General features: G+C 51.3%; 1 long non-coding RNA gene across 5 annotated transcripts in view; it reads left to right on the top strand.

Annotated features, from left to right (window-relative positions):
• The window catches only part of LOC141581050 (uncharacterized), a 57,184-nt gene that overhangs the window by 6,191 nt on the left and 29,698 nt on the right, over positions 1-21,295 (top strand). For 3 of the 5 annotated variants that reach the window (XR_012513488.1, XR_012513491.1, XR_012513490.1), the window contains exons 2-5: positions 8,104-8,245; positions 13,292-13,530; positions 17,721-17,832; positions 18,736-18,878. This is a non-coding gene — a long non-coding RNA (uncharacterized LOC141581050). The remainder of the gene's footprint in view (positions 1-8,103; positions 8,246-13,291; positions 13,531-17,720; positions 17,833-18,735; positions 18,879-21,295) is intronic. The other 2 variants (XR_012513489.1, XR_012513492.1) reach the window with 2 other exon arrangements.

A 21,295-nucleotide genomic window follows, 5' to 3' on the forward strand; every position in this document is an offset into this window, starting at 1 on the left:
GTGCAGGCAGGGAGCCTGGTTTGCTCGCCCCGCCTCCCCTACCCCCATCCCACCCCCCGCCCCGCTGTGGCTGCGGCACCGATCAGCAGAGAGCGATCGATGGCGTATTGAGCACTTTTCAAGCTTCGGTGATTTTTGTGGATTCAGTGTAAACCGCAGCCTGGGCCCCGGCTCCCATCGACCTCGGGTGGAGGAACCCCCTCCCCACCATCGGCGCTGACAGCTCCTGCCGCAGGCTCTGCGCCCCAGCACCCGGTGCGGAGCCGCCCCTCTTCTCCCGGATCCCCGCGGAGAGCACGAGCACTCACGGGGCGGGGCGGGGTACAGACGGAGCCAGGGGAGGGGAGAGGCTGGGAGCGCTTGGAGTGGGGGAGGGGAGGGGGGAGGGGCAGGGGCGTCTGGAGCCCTGGTGGGTGGTGGTGGGCAGGTGGTGGTGGGCAGGGAGGGCCAGCTCGGTTGTTACAGGGTCCCTCAGGAGGACCAGGCTGGGGCACTGGGCTTTCTACTCACCCAGGAGTCCCTTCTGGCCTGGAATCCTGCTCTTCCCCCCCAGGCGCACCCACCCTTGCTCCCAGCTCCAGTCCCCTGCTGTTTCTGCTGCAGGTGAGACCCTCTTACCGCACTCCACCGCCACTGTCCTTTACAGAGAACTGAGCCGGGACCAGGTGTCCTCACACAGGTTCAATATTGGGAAAGGGAGCTCCAGAAAGCTGGGGTGCTGCACGAGGAACCAGTGCAAAATAACCCACTCAGGCCCCGTGTTCACCCACCTACACCCACCCACTCACCACCATCCTTCCACCACCGCACCGCCTGCCTCTCCACCAAGACACTCTGGCATTTATCCATCCATTCTCCCATACTCATCCATCCTCCCATTCATCTACCCATCTACCCATCTATCCATTCATCCATCCATTCATCCGACACCCATTCATTCTCCCATCCATCTACCCATCTACCCGTCCATCCATTCACCCATCCATCCATCCATTCATTCATCCATTCACCCATCCATCCATCCATTCATTCATCCATTCACCCATCCATCCATCCATTCATCCATTCACCCATCCATCCATCCATTCATCCATCTGTTCACCCATCCATCCATCCATTCACCCATCCATTCATCCATCTATCCATCTTCCCATCCATCCATCCTCCCACACCCATTCATTCTCCCATCCATCTACCCATCTGCTCATCCATCCATCCATCTTTCTATCCATCCATTCGTCCATCCATCCATTCATCTGTCCATTCACCCACCCATCCATCCATCCATCCATCCATCCTCCCATCCATCCATCCATCCTCCCACACCCATTCATTCTCCCATCCATCTACCCATCTGCTCATCCATCCATCCATCCATCCATCCATCCATCCATCTTTCCATCCATCCATTCGTCCATCCATCCATCTATCCTCCCATCCATCCATCCTCCCATACCCATTCATTCTCCCATTCATCTACCCATCTACCCATCCATCCATTCACCCATCCATCCATCTTTCCATCTATCCATTCATCCATCTATCCATCCATCACCCATCCATACTCCCACACCCATTTATTCTCCCATCCATCTACCCATCTATCAATTCACCCATTCATCCATTCTCCCATCCATCCTCCTATCCATCCAGCCACCCACCCATCCACTCATCTATCCATCCATCCACTCACCCATCCCTCCATCTATCTTCCCACCCATCCATCCATTCATCTATTCATCCTCCCACCTTCCACCCTCCATCCTCCCATCCATCCATCCATCCACCCATCCATCCAGCCATCCATTCTCCCATCTCTCTGTTCATCCTCCCACCCATCCACCCTCCATCCTCCCATCTTCTCACCTATTCTGTCCTCCCACTTATCTATCCATCATCCTCCTGTCCATTAATTTATCTTTCCACCCATTCATTCTCCCATCCACCCATTCATTCTCCTCTACCATCCATCCTCCCATCCGTCCACCCGTCTATCCATCCATCCATCCATCCTATCTATCCTATATTCACCCATCCATGGATGGATCCATCCATCTATCCATCCACCCACCCACCCAGCCATTTATCCTATCCATTTATATATACATGCATACACCCTCCTCTCCATCCATCTATCCTCCCATCCAGCCATCCAGCCATCCATCTACCCATTTATCCTCCCATCCGCTGATCCGTTCATTCATCTATCTTTCTAGCCATCCATCCTCCCATCCGTCTACCCATTTGTGTATTCTCCCGCACATGACACATGTATTCACTCGTATATCCATCTACCCACCCACCTAGCCAACCAGCCACCCACTGATCCATTCGCCGCACCATTCACCCATCTATTCATCTACTCATTCATTGTTTATCTTTATTTTGTCATCCACCTGTTCGTTGTTCTGTCCATCCACTCACCCTTCCACCCATCCGCACACCCATGTACCATCTATCCATGCAGGCATCCGTTCAGTTCCTCCAGTCAGCTGCCCTCACACTCATTCACTGATTGATTCCCCTTCCACCCACACCTCTATCCATTTACATACCATTCACTCATCTACCCTACCACACATCTGTTCATTCGCCCACCCACCCACTTATCCACCCATCCCCGCCGACCTCCCACCCATCCATTTATCAGTGCACCCATCCGTTCATCAATCCACCCATCCGTTCATCAATGCACCCATCCGTTCGTCAATCCACCCATCTGTTCCTCAATCCACCCATCCGTTCGTCAATCCACCCATCCGTTCGTCAGTCCACCCATCCGTTCGTCAGTCCACCCATCCGTTTGTCAGTCCACCCATCCGTTTGTCAATCCACCCATCCGTTCGTCAATCCACCTATCCGTTCATCAATCCACCCATCCATTTGTCCACCCACAAGCATTTTCAGTGATCACTTTTAGGCTGTTGTGATTCTCATCCAGGTGAATCTGACCTGGCTCCTGACCCAGTGACTTCCCAGATGAAAGACATCCCCCCACAATATAATCAAGGAGGTTCAGCCTGACATGAGGTGTGGCCTCATCTGATGGAGGTGCTATTTCACAGATGAGAAAACTGAGGCCCACAAGGTTAGGAAGGCGGGACCTAGGACCGCCAGGTGCCGCGTTCAGCCAACACACCCACGGTTGACTCGCTCAGCACAGCTTTACTGGGCATGTGTGCCCAGCGTCAGAAATGGAGCAGGGGAAAGGGAGGTGAGACTCCCAGAGGCCAGCGCACATGACTGGACCATGCTCAGAGCCGCTTTCCAGCTCCGCTCCCTGCTGCCTGTCTCTTCCTGTCTCCTGTGTCTGTGACTTCGCCACCGTCTTGTCACCCAGCACAGTTTCTAGAGCACGTGCGCCGAGCATCACAAACAGAGCAGGGAAAGCACACGAGGTCCCACACGGAGCTTTTCTTCTTCTTCTTCCTCCTCTTTGTCTTCCTTTCTTCTCCTCCTCCTCCTCCTCCTTCTCCCACCTCCCCCTCCTCCTCCTTCTCTTTTCTTTCTTTTCTTTTCTTTGAGACAGACTCACACTCTGTCGCTGAGGCGGGAGTACGGTTTCGTGAGCTCGGCTCACTCCACCCTCCGCCTCCCGGGTTGAAGCAATTTTCCTGCCTCAGCCTCCCAAGTAGCTGGGATTACAGGCATGCCTGGCTAATTTTTGTATTTTCAGTAGAGATGGGGTTTCGCCATGTTGGCCACGCTGCTCTCGAACTCCTGACCTTGTGATTCGCCCACCTCAGCCTCTCAAAGTGCTGGGATTACAGGTGTGAGCCACCACGCCCAGCCATGGAGAGCTTGTATTCTTTTTTTTTTTCTGAGACAGAGTCTTGCTCTGTCGCCCAGGCTGGAGTGCATGATTTCGGCTGGCTGCAACCTCCACCTCCCAGGTTCAAGCGATTCTCCTGCCTCAGCCTCCCGAGTAGCTGGGACTACATGCACCACCATGCCCAGCTAATTTCCATATTTTTAGTAGAGACGGGGTTTCTCCATGTTGGCCAGGCTGGTCTGGAACTCCTGACCTTGTGATTCACCCACCTTGGCCTCCGAAAGTGCTGGGATGACAGGAGTGAGCCACCGCAACCAGCCCTAGAGCTTGTCTTTTTTTTTTTTGAGATGGAGTTTCACTCTTGTTGCCCAGGCTGGAGTGCAATGGCGTGATCTCGGCTCCCCGCAACCTCCGCCTCCTGGATTCAGGCAATTCTCCTGCCTCAGCCTCCTGAGTAGCTGGGATTACAGGCACACGCCACCATGCCCAGCTGATTTTTTTTTTTTTTTTAAGTATTTTTAGTAGAGACGGGGTTTCACCATGCTGACCGGGATGGTCTCGATCTCTTGACCTCGTGATCCACCTGCCTCGGCCTCCCAAAGTGCTGGGATTACAGGCTTGAGCCACCGCGCCCGGCCCCTAGAGCTTGTCTTTTAAGGGGACAGATGGCAAAGCCAGCATGAGAACAGACAACTAGACCCTTTTGCGTTGAGGCTGATTTCAAAGCAAGACGGAGCTCTCTGCTCCTGGCTGAACCCGCTGTTGGGGGCGGAATGCCCACCTCCCTCCCTCCTCCCCTGGCTTCGGGGATGCTGAGCCCTGGGCACTACAGGTCCCAGACCTGAGGAGGCAGGGAGGAGGGGGGAAGCCGCCATGTCACCGCGAAAGAAGGAGATGGAGGCTCTGAAATCCCCCTTCATAATTAATAAATGAAGAATATGGTTGTTAATCAATGGAGCTGTGAAGAGAATATTGATTCCAACCTCACGATATTTTTTTTTTTTTTTGTGCCGCTTAGATTTTTACACCTCATTTAGAACAAGGCTTCCCCAGGGAACTCTTAAAACCAAAGATATTTTCGAGATTCTAGTGGGGCGGGGTGGGGGAGCGAAGTAGGGGTTGGATCACCAAAAGAGGGGGACAAGGGAGGGGGTGGCAGTGGGGAGGGGGTATTATTCCTCATTGAAACGGCCGAAGCACTGTGCCTTTCCTGAAGCATCCATTTGAATATTTGATTAAGGATCAATTAGTGTGGGTGTTGGGTAAGGCCGTGGGGGAAGTCAAGGAGGCAGAAAAAGAAATCCTCTTATTACTTTTTATTACACAAACAATGCGTGTCTTAGGCCGTAAAATCGTAGTAAAATTTGATGGCTGATGGGACACCATCAACCGTCACACCCAAAAGTTATCCGTCTCACCGTTCCAGAGAGAAAGCCTGGGAAATGCCTTCCCTGTAAACACGCACTTATGTGCAAAATAACCTTACGTAAATATTGAAGAAGTTTACAGAAATGGCTTTGCCCATTTTCTGTGACCTGCCGTCCACCGTTACCATTTCTTGCTTTCTGATTGAAAATGTAATTAGAAAATACTAAAAACAAATAGGAAGAAAATGTCACCATTGGTATTTAATTTTAGTTCTTTTTTTTGAGACCAAGTTTCGCTCGTGTTGCCCAGGCTGGAGTGCAATGGTGTGATCTTGGTTCACTGCAACCTCCACCTCCCGGGTTGAAATGATTCTCTTGCCTCAGCCTCCCTAGTAGCTGGGATTACTGGACCCACCACCACGCCCAGCTAATGTTTATGTATTTTTTTTAGTAGAGACAGGATTTCGCCATGTTGGTCAGGCTGGTCTCAAAATGCTGACCTCATGATCCACCCACCTTGGCCTCTAAGAGTGCTGGGATTACAGGCATGAGCCACTGCGCCTGGCCTTTTTTTTGGGGGGGGGGCTGGGGGGCACCTCTGTCTTCCTCTGTCATCCAGGCTGGAGTGCAGTGGTGTAATCTCAGCTCACTGCAACCTCTGCCTCCTGGGTTCAAGCAATTCTCCTGCCTCAGTCTCCCAAGTAGCTGGAATTACAGGTGCTCACCAACACGACTGGCTAATTTTATATATTTAGTAGAGATGAGGTTTCACCATGTTGTCCAGGCTGATCTCAAACTTCTGACCCCAGGTGATCCGCCTGCCTTGGCCTCCCAAAGTGCTGGGATTAGGCGTGAGCCATCATGCTCAGCCTCACGTTCCCATCTTGTTAAACCACAGTACAGGCTGGACACAGTGGCTCACGCCTGTAATTCCAACAGTTTGGGAGGCTGAGGTGGGCGGATCACTGAGATCAAGAGTTTGAGACCATCCCGGTCAACATGGTGAAACCCCGTCTCTACTAAAAATACAAAAAATTAGCTGGGCATGGTGGTGCGTGCCCGTAATCCCAGCTACTCAGGAGGCTGAGGCAGGAGAATTGCCTGAACCCGGGAGGCGGAGGTTGCAGTGAGCTGAAATTGCACCACCGCACTCCAGCCTCGGTGACAAGAACGAAACTCCATCTAAAAAACAAAAACAGAAAAACACAGTACATTCGCATATCTACCATATCAACATGAGTAGACGAGCACTGTAAAGTTTTGTGTGTGTGTGTGTGTGTGTGTGTGTGTGTGTTTTGAGACAGGCGTATTCCACCGCCCAGGCTAGAATGCAGTGGTCCAGTCATAGGTCACTACAGACTCGAACTCCTAACCTCAAGCAGTCCTCCCACCTCAGCCTTCTAAGCAGCTGAGACTATAGGCACACACCACCACACTTGGCTAATTTTTAAACCTTTTTGTAGAGACAGGGCCTTGCTATGTTGGCCAGGCTGGTCTTGAACTCATGAACACAAGCGATCCTCCCGGCTCATCCTCCCAAAGTGCTGGGGTTACAGGCATAAGCCACCACCCCAGCCTCACATCTGACGAAATTTATTTGGACATCACCAGGTTTTTCGCAAATGTTCTTTCTCTCTTCCGTATGCCTACATTGCATTGGCACCTCTCTTGTTTTATTCATGATAATTTAGGCTTTTAAAACTGTAAATGGAGGCCGGGTGCAGTGGCTCACGCCTGTAATTCCCAGCACTTTGGGAGGCCGAGGTGGGCAGATCACCTGAGGTCAGGAGACCAACCTGACCAACATGGCAAAACCCCATCTCTACTAAAAATACGAAATTAGCCGGGCTTGGTGGTGCATGTGCCTGTAATCCCAGCTACTCGGGAGGCTGAAGCGGGAGAATTGCTTGAACCTGGGAGGCGGAGGTTGCAGTGAGCCAAGATCACACCACTGCGCTCCAGCCTGGGCGACAGAGTCAGGCTCTCTCTCAAAAATAAGTAAATAAATAAAATAAAACAAAAATAAAAACACAGGCTGAGTGTGGTGATGGCGCCTTTAGTCCCAGCTACTCAGGAGGCTGAGGCAGGAGGATCACTTGAGCCCAGGAGGTTGAACCTGGGTGAGCTATGATGGCACCAGTGCACTCCAGCCTGGGCAACATAGCAAGAAACCATCTCTTTAAAAAAAAAATGCAACCCTTTAAACTTTTTATTTTTTTATTTTCTGAGAATGGAGTCTCACTCTGTCACCCAGGCTGGTGGAGCGCAGTGGCGTGCCGTCGGCTCACTGCAGCCTCTGCGTCCCGGCTTCGATCGCTTCTCCTGCCTCAGCCTCTGGAGTAGCTGGAACCACAGCCACGTGCCACCACGCCTGACTAACTTTTTGCATTTTTAGTACCGGCGGGGTTTTGCCTTGTTGACCAGGCTGGTCTTGAACTCCTGGCCTCAAGTGGTCCACCTGCCTTGTCCTCCCAAAGTGCTGGGATTACAGGCTTGAGCCAGCAGGCCCCGCCAGCAAGAAGCATTGAGACCAGTTGTGCAATCAGTTTACCCTAGCAGGGACCCTGATTGATACAGACATTTAGATTCTTGCCAATTTTTGAAAAAAAAAAAAAAAAAAAGTGAAAGATACTGGAAGGAGCACTATACAGATATCTCTTTACAATTTGTGAGAGAGACTTTAGATTCCCAGAAATGGATTTTCTTTGACATAACGGAATACACAACCCATGTTTTAGACATATATATATATATTTACTTTTTTTTGAGACAGAGTCTCTAGTTTTTGTTAAGATAGCATCTTGCCCTGTTGCCCAGGCTAGAGTGCAGTGGTGCAATCATAGCTCACGGCAGCCTTGAGCTCCCAGGCCCTAGGGATCCTCCCGCCTCAGCCTCCTGAGTAGCTGCACTTAGAGGTGTGCACCGCTGTCTCCAGCTTCTTTATTGTATTCTTTTTTTTTTTAGACGGAGTCTTCTCTGCTGCCAGGCTGTAGTGCCATGGCGCGATCTCGGCTCACTGCAAAACCCCCACCTCCCGGGTTCAAGCGATTCTCCTGTGTCAGCCTTCCGAGTTGCTGGGATTGCAGGCGTGCCCCACCACACCCAGGTAATGTTTGTATTTTTAGTAGAGACAGGGTTTCACCATGTTAGCTAGGATGGTCTCGATTTCCTGACCTCGTGATCTGTCTACCTCAACCTCCCAAAGTGCTGGGATTACCGGCATGAGTCACTGCGCCCGGCCTTTATTATATTCTTAATGGTACCCAGTTCTGCCAACCACAGCCTTCCCCTCCAAAAAGGAAAAGATGCCTCAATTCCCCTCTAAGTTAATATATGCTTTGATTAGTTTGTGGCTACATGATACTGTAACTTTATAATTTTTGTCATTTTACAATACATTTCAACTTCTTGCAAAAACAAACGACCTTCCTCTACTCTTTTCTTAAAAAAAAATTCCTGGGGAGTCTGAAATGTGTATTCTCCCATGTGAATTTTAAAATAATTGTATTCAGTTCCCCTTGGCTCTGAAAAAAAATCGGACTAGAACTTTGATTGGTATTGAAATAAAGACCTATGGATTAACATAGAGGAAACTGACATTTTAATAGTATTTGGTCATTTCACCTGGCCGTTGGGATGTCTCTCCATCGCTTCCATGTTTTGGTTTTTTTTTTTTTGTCCTTCGATAGTTTTGTATTTTTCTTCCCTCCACCTCAGCTTTATTGAAATATAATTGACTATTTTTTTTTTGAGAAGGAGTCTCGCTCTGTCACCCAGGCTGGCGTGCAATGGCGAGATCTCAGCTCACTGCAACATCCCGATTCAAGCGATTCTCCTGCTTCAGCCTCCTGAAGAGCTGGGATGACAGGCATGTGCCACCATGCCTAGCTAATTTTCGTATTTTTAATAGAGACGGGGTTTCAGCATGTTGGCCAGGCTGGTCTCGACCTCCTGACCTCAGGTGATCCACCTGCCTTGGCCTCCTGAAGTGCTGGGATGGCAGGCATGAGCCACCGCACCCGGCCTGACTAATGTTAAAGTACATTTAAGTTGTGCACGTGACGTTTTAATATACTCATACGTTGTGAACTGATTACCCCATCAAGCTAATTAATACATGGGTCTGGTGGATTTTTGGAGTTCCCATGTGTGTCTTGAGTTTTCTTTTCGGAAGCTTTCGAGTTTTTGTCTGTTTCGCGTTTGAGCTTTTATTTTGCTTCTGCATGTTATTGTGAACCAGCTCTTTTTTTCCCAATATATATTCTCCCTGGCTGTTGCCAACTGGTGGAAAGCTAGTTGGGTTTTTTTTTTTTTTTTTTTTTGAGACGGAGTCTCACTCTTGTTACCCAGGCTGGAGTGCAATGGCGCGATCTCGGCTCACCGCAACCTCTGCCTCCTGGGTTCAGGCAATTCTCCTGCCTCAGCCTCCTGAGTAGCTGGGATTACAGGCACGTGCCACCATGCCCAGCTCATGTTTTGTATTTTTAGTAGAGACGGGGTTTCACCATGTTGACCAGGATGGTCTCGGTCTCTTGACCTTGTGATCCACCCGCCTCAGCCTCCCAAAGTGCTGGGATTACAGGCGTGAGCCACCGTGCCCGGCCAAGCTAGTTGGTTTTGTAGCACTGTAAGTGTCTTGAACACAAGCAGAGTTCTTCGTAAGCTCTCTGGGGGTTAGGGGTGGAGAAGCATTTCCTAATGTACAATGACAGCATCTGAAAATAATGACAATGCCAGGCACGGTGGCTCAAGCCTGTAATCCCAGCACTCTGGGAGCCCAAGGCAGATGGATCACGAGGTCAAGAGATCAAGACCATCCTGGCCAACATGGTGAAACCCTTTCTCTACTAAAAATACAAAAATTACCTGGGTGTGGTGGTCCATGCCTGTAATCCCAGCTACTCAGGAGGCTGAGGCAGGAGCATTGCTTGAACCTGGGAGGCAGAGGTTGCGGTGAGCCAAGATTGCACCACTGCACTCCAGCCTGGGTGACAGAGTGAGACTCCATCTCAAAGGAAAAAAAAGACAGAAATTCTAGGCATGGCCTGAAGTCCCAGCGCTTTGGGAGGCCAAGGTGGGAGGATTGCTTGAGGTCAGGAGTTTGAGACCAGCCTGGCCAACATAGCAAGATCCCCATCTCTACAAAAAACAAACAAACAAAAAACAGAAGACACATTGGGGGCTTCTTTCTTTCTCCCTCTATTTTGAAACCAAGTCTCGCTCTGTCACCCAGGCCAGAGTGCATGGTGTGATCTCGGCTCACTGTAGCCTCTGCCTCCCGTGTTCAAAAGATTCTCCTGCCTCGGCCTCCCAAGTAGCTGGGATTATAGGTGCCCGCCACCATGCCTGGCTAACATTTGTATTTTTTTGTGGAGATGGGGTCTTGCTGTGTTGCCCAGGCTGGTCACAAACTCCTGAGCTCAAACAATCCTCCTGCCTTGGCTTCCCAAAGTGCTGGGATCACAGGGGTGAGCCACCTCACCCTGCTTCTCCTGAGGGTTTTGACTTCGGATATTTCACTGGGTTCCCCTGCGTGCTAGCTGACTTGGTACTTCTGTGTCCTTGACTGGGTGGACATGTCCTGCTGGTGTCTGTTGCTCATCTGTGGCCGCTCAGGGCTGGGGTCGGCTTGCTGCCATTGAACGATTAGGGGACATGTCTGAGATTCCAGGGGGCTGCTGTAACAGAGTGTCACAAACTGAGCGGCTTAAAACAGAAATGTGTTTTCTTGGCCGGGCATGGTGGCTCAGGCCTGTAATCCCAGCACTTTGGGAGGCCGAGGCAAGTGGATCACTTGAGGTCAGGAGGTCGAGACCAGCCTGACCAACGTGGTGAAACCCATCTCTTACCAAAAATAAAACACTGGGTATGGTGGTGCATGCCTGTCATCCCAGCTACTCGGGAGGCTGAGGCAGGAGAATTGCTTGAACCCGGAAGGCGGAGGTTGCAGTGAGCTGAGATAGCACCATTGCATTCCAGCCTGGATGACAGAGTGAGACTGTCTTAAAAAATAATAATAATAATAAAGCTGGGCACGGTAGCTCATGCCTGTAATCCCAGCGCATTTGGAGGCTGAAACGAGGGGATCAAGAGGTCAGGAGTTCCAGACCAGCCTGACCAACGTGGTGAAACCCCATCTCTTACCAAAAATAAAAAATCAGCTGGGTGTGGTGGTGCACTCCTGTAATCCCAGCTACTTGGGAGGCTGAGGCAGGAGAATTGCTTGAACCCGGGAGGCGGAGGTTGCAGTGAGCCGAGATCGCGCCATTGCACTCCAGCCTGGGTAACAAGAGCGAAACTCCGTCTAAAAAAAAGAAAGAAAAGAAAAAGAAATGTGTTATCTCATGGTTCTGGAGGCCAGATGTGCAAAATCCAGAGCTGGATTCCTCTGCGTTCACCCTTTCTTCTCATTTCTTGTGGCCCCGGTCTTCCTCAGCATTCTCTGGTTTGCAGCCACAAAAATCCAGCCTCTGCCTCTGCCCTCACACGTCAGCGTCCTGAGCGTCTCTGTGTGTCTTCACACGGCCTTATTTCCCTTTCCGAGATAACGTCTCCCACCGTCACGCAGGCTGGATTGCAGTGGTGCAATCATACCTCAATGCAGCCTCGACCTCTCTGGCTCAAATAGGCCTCCCACCTCAGCCTCCCAAGTAGCTGGGACTACAGGCATGCACCGCCCTGCCCAGCTAATTGTTATAATTTTCTTTTCTTTTTTTTTTTTTTTTTTAAGATGAGGCTTCACCATATTGGTCAGGCTGGTCTCGAACTCCCAACTTCAGGTGATCCACCCACTTCAGCCTCCCAAAGTGCTGGGATTACAGTCGTGAGCCACCACGCCTGGCTTAATTGTTATAATTTTCTGCAGAGACGTTTTTCTGCAGAGATATCTGCTCTGGAGATCACACATACTCAGGAGTTCAAGACCAGCCTGGACAACATAGTGGGACCCTGTATGTAAAAAAAAAAAAAATTTTTTTTTTAGATGGAGTCTCACTCTTTCACCCAGGCTGGAGTGCAATGGCATGATCTCAGCTCGCTGCAGCCTCTGCCTCAGCCTTCCAAGTAGCTGGGATTACAGGCATGTACCACCAGACCCAGCTAATTTTTGTATTTTTAGTAGAGATGAGGTTTCACCATGTTGGCCAGGCTGGTCTTGAACTCCTGACCTCGTGATCCACCCAACCCAGCCTCCCAAAGTGTTGAGATTACAGGCGTGAGCCATCGTGCCCAGCCAAATTTTTTTTTTTTTTTTTTTTTTTTTTTTTTTTTTTTTTTTTTTTTTTTGAGACGGAGTTTCGCTCTTGTTACCCAGGCTGGAGTGCAATGGCGCGATCTCGGCTCACCGCAACCTCCGCCTCCTGGGCTCAGGCAATTCTCCTGCCTCAGCCTCCTGAGTAGCTGGGATTACAGGCACGCGCCACCACGCCCAGCTAGTTTTTTGTATTTTCAGTAGAGACGGGGTTTCACCATGTTGACCAGGATGGTCTCGATCTCTCAACCTCGTGATCCACCCGCCTCAGCCTCCCAAAGTGCTGGGATTACAGGTTTGAGCCACCGCACCCGGCTCCAGCCAAATGTTTTAATTAGCCAGGCATGGTGGTGCATGCCTTTAGTCACAGCTACTCAGGAGGCTGAGGCAGGAGGATCGCTTGAGCCCAGGAGGTCGAGGCTGCAGTGGGCCATGATTGTGCCACTGCACTCCGGTCTGAGCAACAGAGTGAGACCTTGACTGAAAAAAAAAAAAAAAAAAAGATTGTTGATAGCAGATTTGCTCACAGTAGTCCCAGAGGGCGTATATTCATGTAATAGAATGCTGCAGAACAGTTAAGTACGTACGAGCACCAAAGTAGCCAGCATCGTGGATGAATCTTGCTCAGATGTAGTCTTTATTTTATTTATTTATTATTACTATTTTTTATAAAGGCGGGGTTTCACCATGTTGGTCAGGCTGGTCTTGAACTCCCGACCTGAGGTGATCCGCCCGTCTTGGCCTCCAAAGTACTTGGATTGCAAGTGTGAGCCACTGCGCCCAGTCTCAGATGTATTCTTAAATAAAAGGAGCCCACACAGCTGAACACATGTAGATTCCATTCGGGTGAATTTCAAGAGCAGATGTTGTAACCTCTTCTTTTATTTATTTATTTTTTTTCAGTATGGTGATGCAGTCGTGGCTCACTGCAGCTTCGACTCCTGGGCTCAAGCGATCCTTCCTCCTTAGCCTCCCCAACGTGCTGGGATCACAGGCATGAACTACCATGCCTGGTCCTTCACTCTTATTCATTCTCGGCTTGGAGTGATATCAAGGCCAATTCAGGGGTCTCTGTTGGCCCCGGAAGGCGCTCTGCTCCCAGCCCCTCCTTGCCACTGCTAATCAAGGACACCGAGGCGGGGGTGAGTGTGGGTCCTCCAACTGTACCTGTCTCTGCTTTTAGAATGTGGGAGGCGCTGGGTGGGGTGGCGTGTGCCTATAGTCCCAGCTACTCGGGAGGCTGAGGCTGGAGGATCGCTTGAGCCCAGGAGTTCTGGGCTGTAGTGTGCTATGCCGATCGGGTGTCCACAGTAAGTTTAGCATCAATATGGTGACCTCCCGGGAACGGGGGACCACCAGGTTACCTAAGGAGGGGTGAACCGGCCCAGGTCGGAAACAGAGCAGGTCAAAACTCCCGTGCTGATCAGTAGTGGGATCGCGCCTGTGAATAGCCACTGCATTCCAGCCTGGGCAACATAGCGAGACCCCATCTCTATTAAATAAATAAATAAATAAATCTTTAAAAAAGAAGGTGGGAGGGAGGCAGGTCTTGGCGTGTGACCTGGAGAGTCAACAGCGACCCCACCTTCCCAAAGCCTGGGAGGCCAGGTGCGGTGGCGTTTGACCTTGTGGACTGGGCAGTGAGGGGGTTGCTGAGGGCTGGCAGCATCTGTCTCCCATGCCGATCAGCCCTCTCCCAGCAGATCCATGTGGGTCGATGCAAAATTAATTAGAGTAATCAACTTGGCCACACCGCAGAGAGCACACTTGCAGGGTTAGGTCACTAATTGGTAGGAGCTGCCAGTGTGTCCCATGTCTTTAAGGTATTAGCACCCCCTCCCGCCGCAGATTAATTACCGTTTAGCAGCTTCCACCCCTTGGTGGCTCCCAGACCTGATCTTGCTGGGGAGGAGGTTTGCAAGCTAACATGGGAGGGGGCAGCAAAATGGACTCTGGCTCTGCTGTGTCCCCTCCTCCAGGGAAGTCTGTGCAGGGAGACTGAGACCCAGGGAATAGCAGATGGCTGCATTCTGTCCTGGAAGTGCAGCACCTGTGAGCCAAGAGGGCCTTGGAAGGGACAGCAGGCATCCCCATCGATGCAGGACTCACAGGGACAGCTGACCACCTACCAAGTCTATTCACCTCCTCACCCATCCATGTGTATTCTTATCCATCCACCCATCCACCCTTACCCATCTAATCATCCATCTGTCCATCCATCCATCCATCCATCTATCCATCTATCCACCCATCCACTCATCCATCCGTCCATCCATCCATCCGTTCACCCATCCACTCATCCACTCATCCACCCATCCACCCATCCATCCATCCATCCATCTCTCCATCTATCCACCCATCCACTCATCCATCCATCCATCCATCCACCCATCCATTCATCCATCCATCCACCCCTCTGTACATCTATCCACCCATCCACTCATTCACCCATTCATCCACCCATCTATCCATCCATCCATCTATTCATCCATCCATCCATCCATCCATCCATCCACTCATCCACCCATTCATCCACCCACCCATCCATCCATCCATCTCTCCATCTATCCACCCATCCACTCATCCACCCGTTCATCCATCCATCCATCCATCCATCCATCCATCTCTCCCTCCATCTATCCACCCATCCACTCATCCCTTTATCCATCCATCCATCCATCCATCCATCTCTCTATCCATCTATCCATCCATCTACTCATTCACCCATTCATCCACCCATCTATCCATCCATCCACTTGGCCATCCATCTACACATGCACCTGCCCATTTATCCATCCACCCACTCACCCAAGCACCCATCCATCCATCCATCCATCCATTCATCCATCCATCCGTCCATCCACCCGCCCATTCACATACTCATCCATCTATCCATCCTTCCATCCATCCATCCATCCATCCATCCATCCATTCATCTGCCCATCTATCCATCCATCCACCCATCTGTTCATCTGCACATGTACCTACCCATCCATCCATCCATTCCTCTGCAAACCCATCCGCCCATCTACCCATCCATTCATCCATCCACCCACCCATCCATCTACATATGCACCTGCCCATCGAAATATCCACCCACCCATCCATCCACCCATTTGCACTCCCCATCCACACACCCACCCATCCATCCATTCATCCCTCCCTTTCTCCATCCATCCACCCACCCACCCACCCACCCACCCATCTACACATGCACCTGCCAATCCATCCATTTATCCACCCACCCATCTATCCATCTATCCATCCACCCATGCATACATCCATTCACCCCTCCCTTCCTCCATCCATCCACTCACCCATCCATCCATTCGTCCCTTCCTTCCTCCATCCACCCACCCATCCATCCACCTACACATGTACCTGCCAATTCATCTATTTACCCACCCACCCTCCCATCCATCCACTCATCCATCCTTCTGCCCATCCACCCATCTATCCATCATCCATCCATCCATCCACTCACCCATCCATCCGCCTAACGTGCACCTGCCAGTTCATCGATTTATCCACCCCCCCACCCATTCCTCCATTCATCCACCCATTCACACATCCATCCATCTATACATTTGCCCATCTACCCATCTATCCATCCACCCACCCGTCCATCCATTCATCCCTTCCTTCCTCCATCCATCCACCCACCCATCCATCCATTCATCCCTTCCTTCCTCCATCCATCCACCCACCCATCCATCCACCTACACGTGCACCTGCCAATTCATCTATTTATCCACCCACCCTCCCATCCATCCACTCATCCATCCATCTGCCCATCCACCCATCTATCCATCATCCATCCATCCATCCATCCATACACCCATCCATCCATCTACACATGCACCTGCCTATCCATCCATTGACCCATCTATTCCTCTATCCATCCATCCACCCACCCATCCGTCTGCCCATCCACCCACCCATCCATCTGCCCATCCACCCATCCATACATTCACCCACCCATCTATGCAATCATCTGCCCATCTATGCATCCACACATCCATCCATCCATCCATCTACCCATCCACCCATCCATTCATTCACCCACTCATCTACCCACTCATCTATGCAATCATCTACCCATCTATGCATCCACACATCCATCCATCCATCCATCCATCTGCCCATCCACCCATCCATTCATTCACCCACTCATCTACCCACCCATCTATGCAATCATCTACTCATCTATGCATCCACACATCCATCCATCCATCTACCCATCCACCCATCCATTCATTCACCCACTCATCTACCCACCCATCTATGCAATCATCTACCCATCTATGCATCCACACATCCTTCCATCCATCCATCTACCCATCCACCCATCCATTCATTCACCCACTCATCTACCCACCCATCTATGCAATCATCTACCCATCTATGCATGCACACATCCATCCATCCATCCATCTACCCATCCACCCATCCATTCATTCACCCACTCATCTACCCACCCATCTATGCAATCATCTCCCCATCTATACATCCACACATCCATCCATCCATCCATCTACCCATCCACCCATCCATTCATTCACCCACTCATCTACCCACCCATCTATGCAATCACCTACCCATCTATGCATCCACACATCCTTCCACCATTCATTCACCATCCATTCATAGAGTCACCCATTCACATATCCGTCCATTCATTCATCTGTCCACCTATCGTCAATCTGTCCATCTATACACCCATCATCTGTTCTAATCCACCTTCCATAAATTCATCCGTCCATCCATCCATCCATCCATGCTTCCATCTCTATACACATTCATCATCTCCTCTTCTATCATTTATCCATGCACCCACCCAACTCTTCATCCATAGGCTGTCTGCCCGCTGAGCCATCAATCCACCTCTTCCATCCACCTATCTACTCATTCACCACCCATTTACTTATACACTCATATTATATATTAATATATTGATATTTACAAACAAGTATTTTTTTTTTTGCATTGGAGTCTCACTCTGTCACCAGGCAGGAGTGCAGTGATGCGATCTCAGCTCACTGCAACCACCGTCTCCCGGGTTCAAGCGATTCTCCTGCCTCAGCCTCCCTGGTGGCTGGGATTACAGGCATGTGCCACCACACCCAGCTAATTTTTGTACTTTTTTTTTTTTTTTTTTTTTTTTTTGGAGACCAAGTCTCACTCTGTCACCCAGGCTAGAGTGCCGGGGCACGACCTCAGCTCACCGCAACCTCCGCCTCCCGGGTTCAAGTGATTCTCCTGCCTCAGCCTCCCAAGTAGCTGGGACTACAGGTGCGCACCACCACACCCAGCTAATTTTTTGTATTTTTAGTAGAGACGGTGTTTCACCCTCTTAGCCGGGATGGTCTCGATCTCCTGACCTCGTGATCCGCCCGCCTCGGCCTCCCAAACAGGTGTGAGCCACTGTGCCCAGCCTCAAACAGGTATTTCATGTATATTTATTTATATAGGCACTTACTCCTGTACCTAGTCTGCCTGCGTATTCTTTTGTCCATCGTGGCTTCATTCATTCATTCATCTACCCTTGTACCACCTAGCCGTTCACCTGTGCCACTCTCTCCCCCTGAATCCCTCCTTTCACCAGTCACTATCTCATGGACTGATCACTGTGTGCTGGGCCCTGTTCCAAGTCCCCCCGCCTCCACCTGTCCATCTTTCGGGCTGTCTGTCCAGCCGTGGTCCTGTCTGTAAGTCTCTCTTCTCATCACCCAGTAAACACAGTGAGTGCAGGGGGAGCTGAGGTGGGGACTTGCATCAGCAAAGTATCTTCAACCTAAGAAACAATGTGGCCAGGTACAGTGGCTCTCACCAGTAATCCCAGCACTTTGGGAGGCCGAGGCAGGCGCATCACGAGGTCAGTAGTTCAAGACCAGCCTGACCAATATGGTGAAACTCCGTCTCTACTAAAAGTACAAAAATTACTCAGGCATGGTGGTGGGGGTCTGTAGTCCCAGCTACTCGGGAGGCTGAGGCAGGAGAATCGTTTGAACCCAGGAGACGGAGGTTGCAGTGAGTTGAGATTGCCCCCAGAGACTGCATTCCAGCCTGGGTGACAGAGCAAGACTCTGTCTCAAAATTTTAAAAAAATTTAAAAAAGAAAGAAAGAGAAAAACTTCAGAGATTCATGTCCAAGGATGCTCACTGCTATGCGTTTTCATTCTTAAAAATTGTTTTCTGGTGATGGGGTCTTGCTGTGTTGACCAGGCTGGTCTCGAACTCCTGGGATCAAGCAATTCTCCCACCTTGGCCTCCCAAAGTGCTGGGATTATAGGCATGAGCCTCTGTGCCTGGCCTGTTGTGACTTTTTTCTTTTCTTTTCTTTATAGACAGGGTCTCTGTCACCCAGGCTGGAGTGCAGTGGAGCGATCTCAGCTCACTGCAGCTTTGACCCCCAGGCTCAAGTGACCCTCCGGCTTCAGTCTCCTGAGAAGCTGGGATTATAGACGAAAGCCACTGTTCCTGGCCCAAGGTAACATGTTAAAATTGTAGACGTTTTGGAAAAGATGGATACCGCACTGGATCTGAACGTCTGCCCACCTTCACTCAATTGTTCCTGCCATTTGAGTAGTTTCTTAGCTCTTTTGTTTTTTTGTTTTTGTTTTTGAGATGGAGTCTCGCTCTGTCACCTAGGCAGGAGTGCAATGGTGGGATCTCCACTCCCTGCAACCCCCGCCTCCTGTATTCAAGAGATTCTCCTGCCTCGGCCTCCCAAGTAGCTGGGACTACAGGCACCCGCCACCATGCCCAGCTAATTTGTGTATTTTCAGTAGAGACGGGGTTTCACCATGTTGGCCAGGCTGGTCTCGAACTCCTGAACTGGTGATCTGAACACCTAGGTCTCCCAAAGTGCTGGATGACAGGGGTGAGCCACTGTGCCCGGCCCAGTTTCCTGCTTTTCTTTCTTTCTTTCTTTCTTTTTTTTTATTTGAGACGGAGTCTTGCTCTGTTACCCGAGACTGGAGTGCATTGGTGCGATCTCAGCTCACTGCAACCTCCGCCTCCCGGGTTCAGGCAATTCTACTGCCTCAGCCTCCCGAGCAGCTGGGATTACAGGCACGCGCCACCATGCCCAGCTAATTTTTTTCTTTTTTTTTCTTTTTTTTTTTTTTTCTGAGACGGAGTTTCGCTCTTGTTACCCAGGCTGGAGTGCAATGGCGCAATCTCGGCTCACCGCAACCTCTGCCTCCTGGGTTCAGGCAATTCTCCTGCCTCAGCCTCCTGAGTAGCTGGGATTACAGGCACGTGCCACCATGCCCAGCTAATTTTTGTATTTTTCGTAGAGATGGGGTTTCACCATGTTGACCAGGATGGTCTCGATCTACTGACCTCGTGATCCACCCGCCTTGGCCTCCCAAAGTGCTGGGATTACAGGCTTGAGCCACTGCGCCCGGCTAATTTTTGTATTTTTAGTAGAGACGGAGTTTCACCGTGTTGGCCAGGTTTATCTCCTGACATCGTAATCCGCCTATCTCAGCCTCCCAAAGTGCTGGGATTACAGGTGTGAGCCACTGCGCCCGGCCCAGTTTCCTATTTCTAGTACCACAAGGGTCTTGCCTGTTTTGGGGCCCTGCCTGTTTCCGGGAAGTGGTGTTTCCTAAACTCACTCGTGCTTTGCAGGGGAGAGCCCAGAGGCTCCAGGGAGCGGAGCTCAGCCCAGTCCCGCTCTGAGGAGACCCCAGCCTGGGGTGTGACTCCCCCAACCCTGCAGTGCTCTTCCCACCACCCCAGGCTGTGGATTCTGGCCTGGAGTCCGGGGAAAGGAGAGGAAGCTGCTTTCATCTGCTCGCTGGCCAGGGACCCCACCTCGCAGCTGGCGAGGGGCCCTGGCGGGAAGGCTGTGGGGCCGGGGCCCAGGAACGTGTTCAAACTCGAGCACTCAGTGGACAACAGGCTCAGCCAGGGCCGGGAGGCGGCCAGGAACCCCCAGGGCTGATCCTGACTCTGCCCGGTCCTCGGCTGGGATGGGGGCTCCGCAGGGCACTTCTGCGGGAGATCTCAGGTCTTGCTTTGGGTCCTGTGACGAAGAGGGAGAGGGAGGAGAAGAGAGAGACAGAGAGCGAGGTAGAGACGGAGACTGAGAGAGACAGAGACAGAGACAGCGGCGGAGACAGCCTACTCGGGAGGCTTCGCAGGAGAACTGCTTGAACCCGGGAGGTAGAGGTGGAGACAGAGAGAAAGAGGCGGAGACAGAGAAAGAGATAGGGAGAGACAGAGAGAGGCAGAGACAGAGATAGGGGAGAGATAGAGATAGAGACAGAGAGACAGAGATAGAGAGACAGAGACATAGTCAGAGGAAGCAAAGACAGAGAGACACAGAGAAAGGGAAAAAAACAGGGGCAGAGAGACACAGAGAGACAGAGATAGAGAGACACAGCCGGAGAGAGGCAGAGACAGAGACAGGCAGACAGACAGAAAGAGACACAGTCAGAGAGCAGCAGAGACAGAGAGACAGGCAGAGCCCACAAAGACACAGAAACATGGAGAGCTAGAGAGACAGGAGCCAGGGACACCGGGGGAGACACCCACCCATGCGAGGTGGGAGACCAGACCGGTGGCTGCAGGTGTGCGGAGGTCTGCCCCTCTGCCCCTCTGCCCCTGTGGCCCCAGCTCCAGCCGCCAGAGCCCAGCCCCCACCCCCCATCGAGAGGAGAGAAGCCTCCACCACCGCCTCTGCTATTGATCAGCCTTGGTAGCTGCAACACAGCTGGCAGGGATGGGGTGGCCTCATCTCCCTCCGCAGCAGCCGCAGCGCGGGGGGACCCAGCCCAGAGACCCCAACACCTCCAGCCGGCGGCAAGGGCCAGGAGGAGTCCTGTCCCGTCTCTGCCCCTTGGTAATAGGGATGGGGGTCAAGGTCTGGGTCCCCCTTGCCCCCACCCTCTGGTC

The sequence above is a fragment of the Saimiri boliviensis genome, chromosome 14 (genome assembly GCF_048565385.1).
Source record: "Saimiri boliviensis isolate mSaiBol1 chromosome 14, mSaiBol1.pri, whole genome shotgun sequence".
NCBI lineage: Eukaryota > Metazoa > Chordata > Mammalia > Primates > Cebidae > Saimiri > Saimiri boliviensis.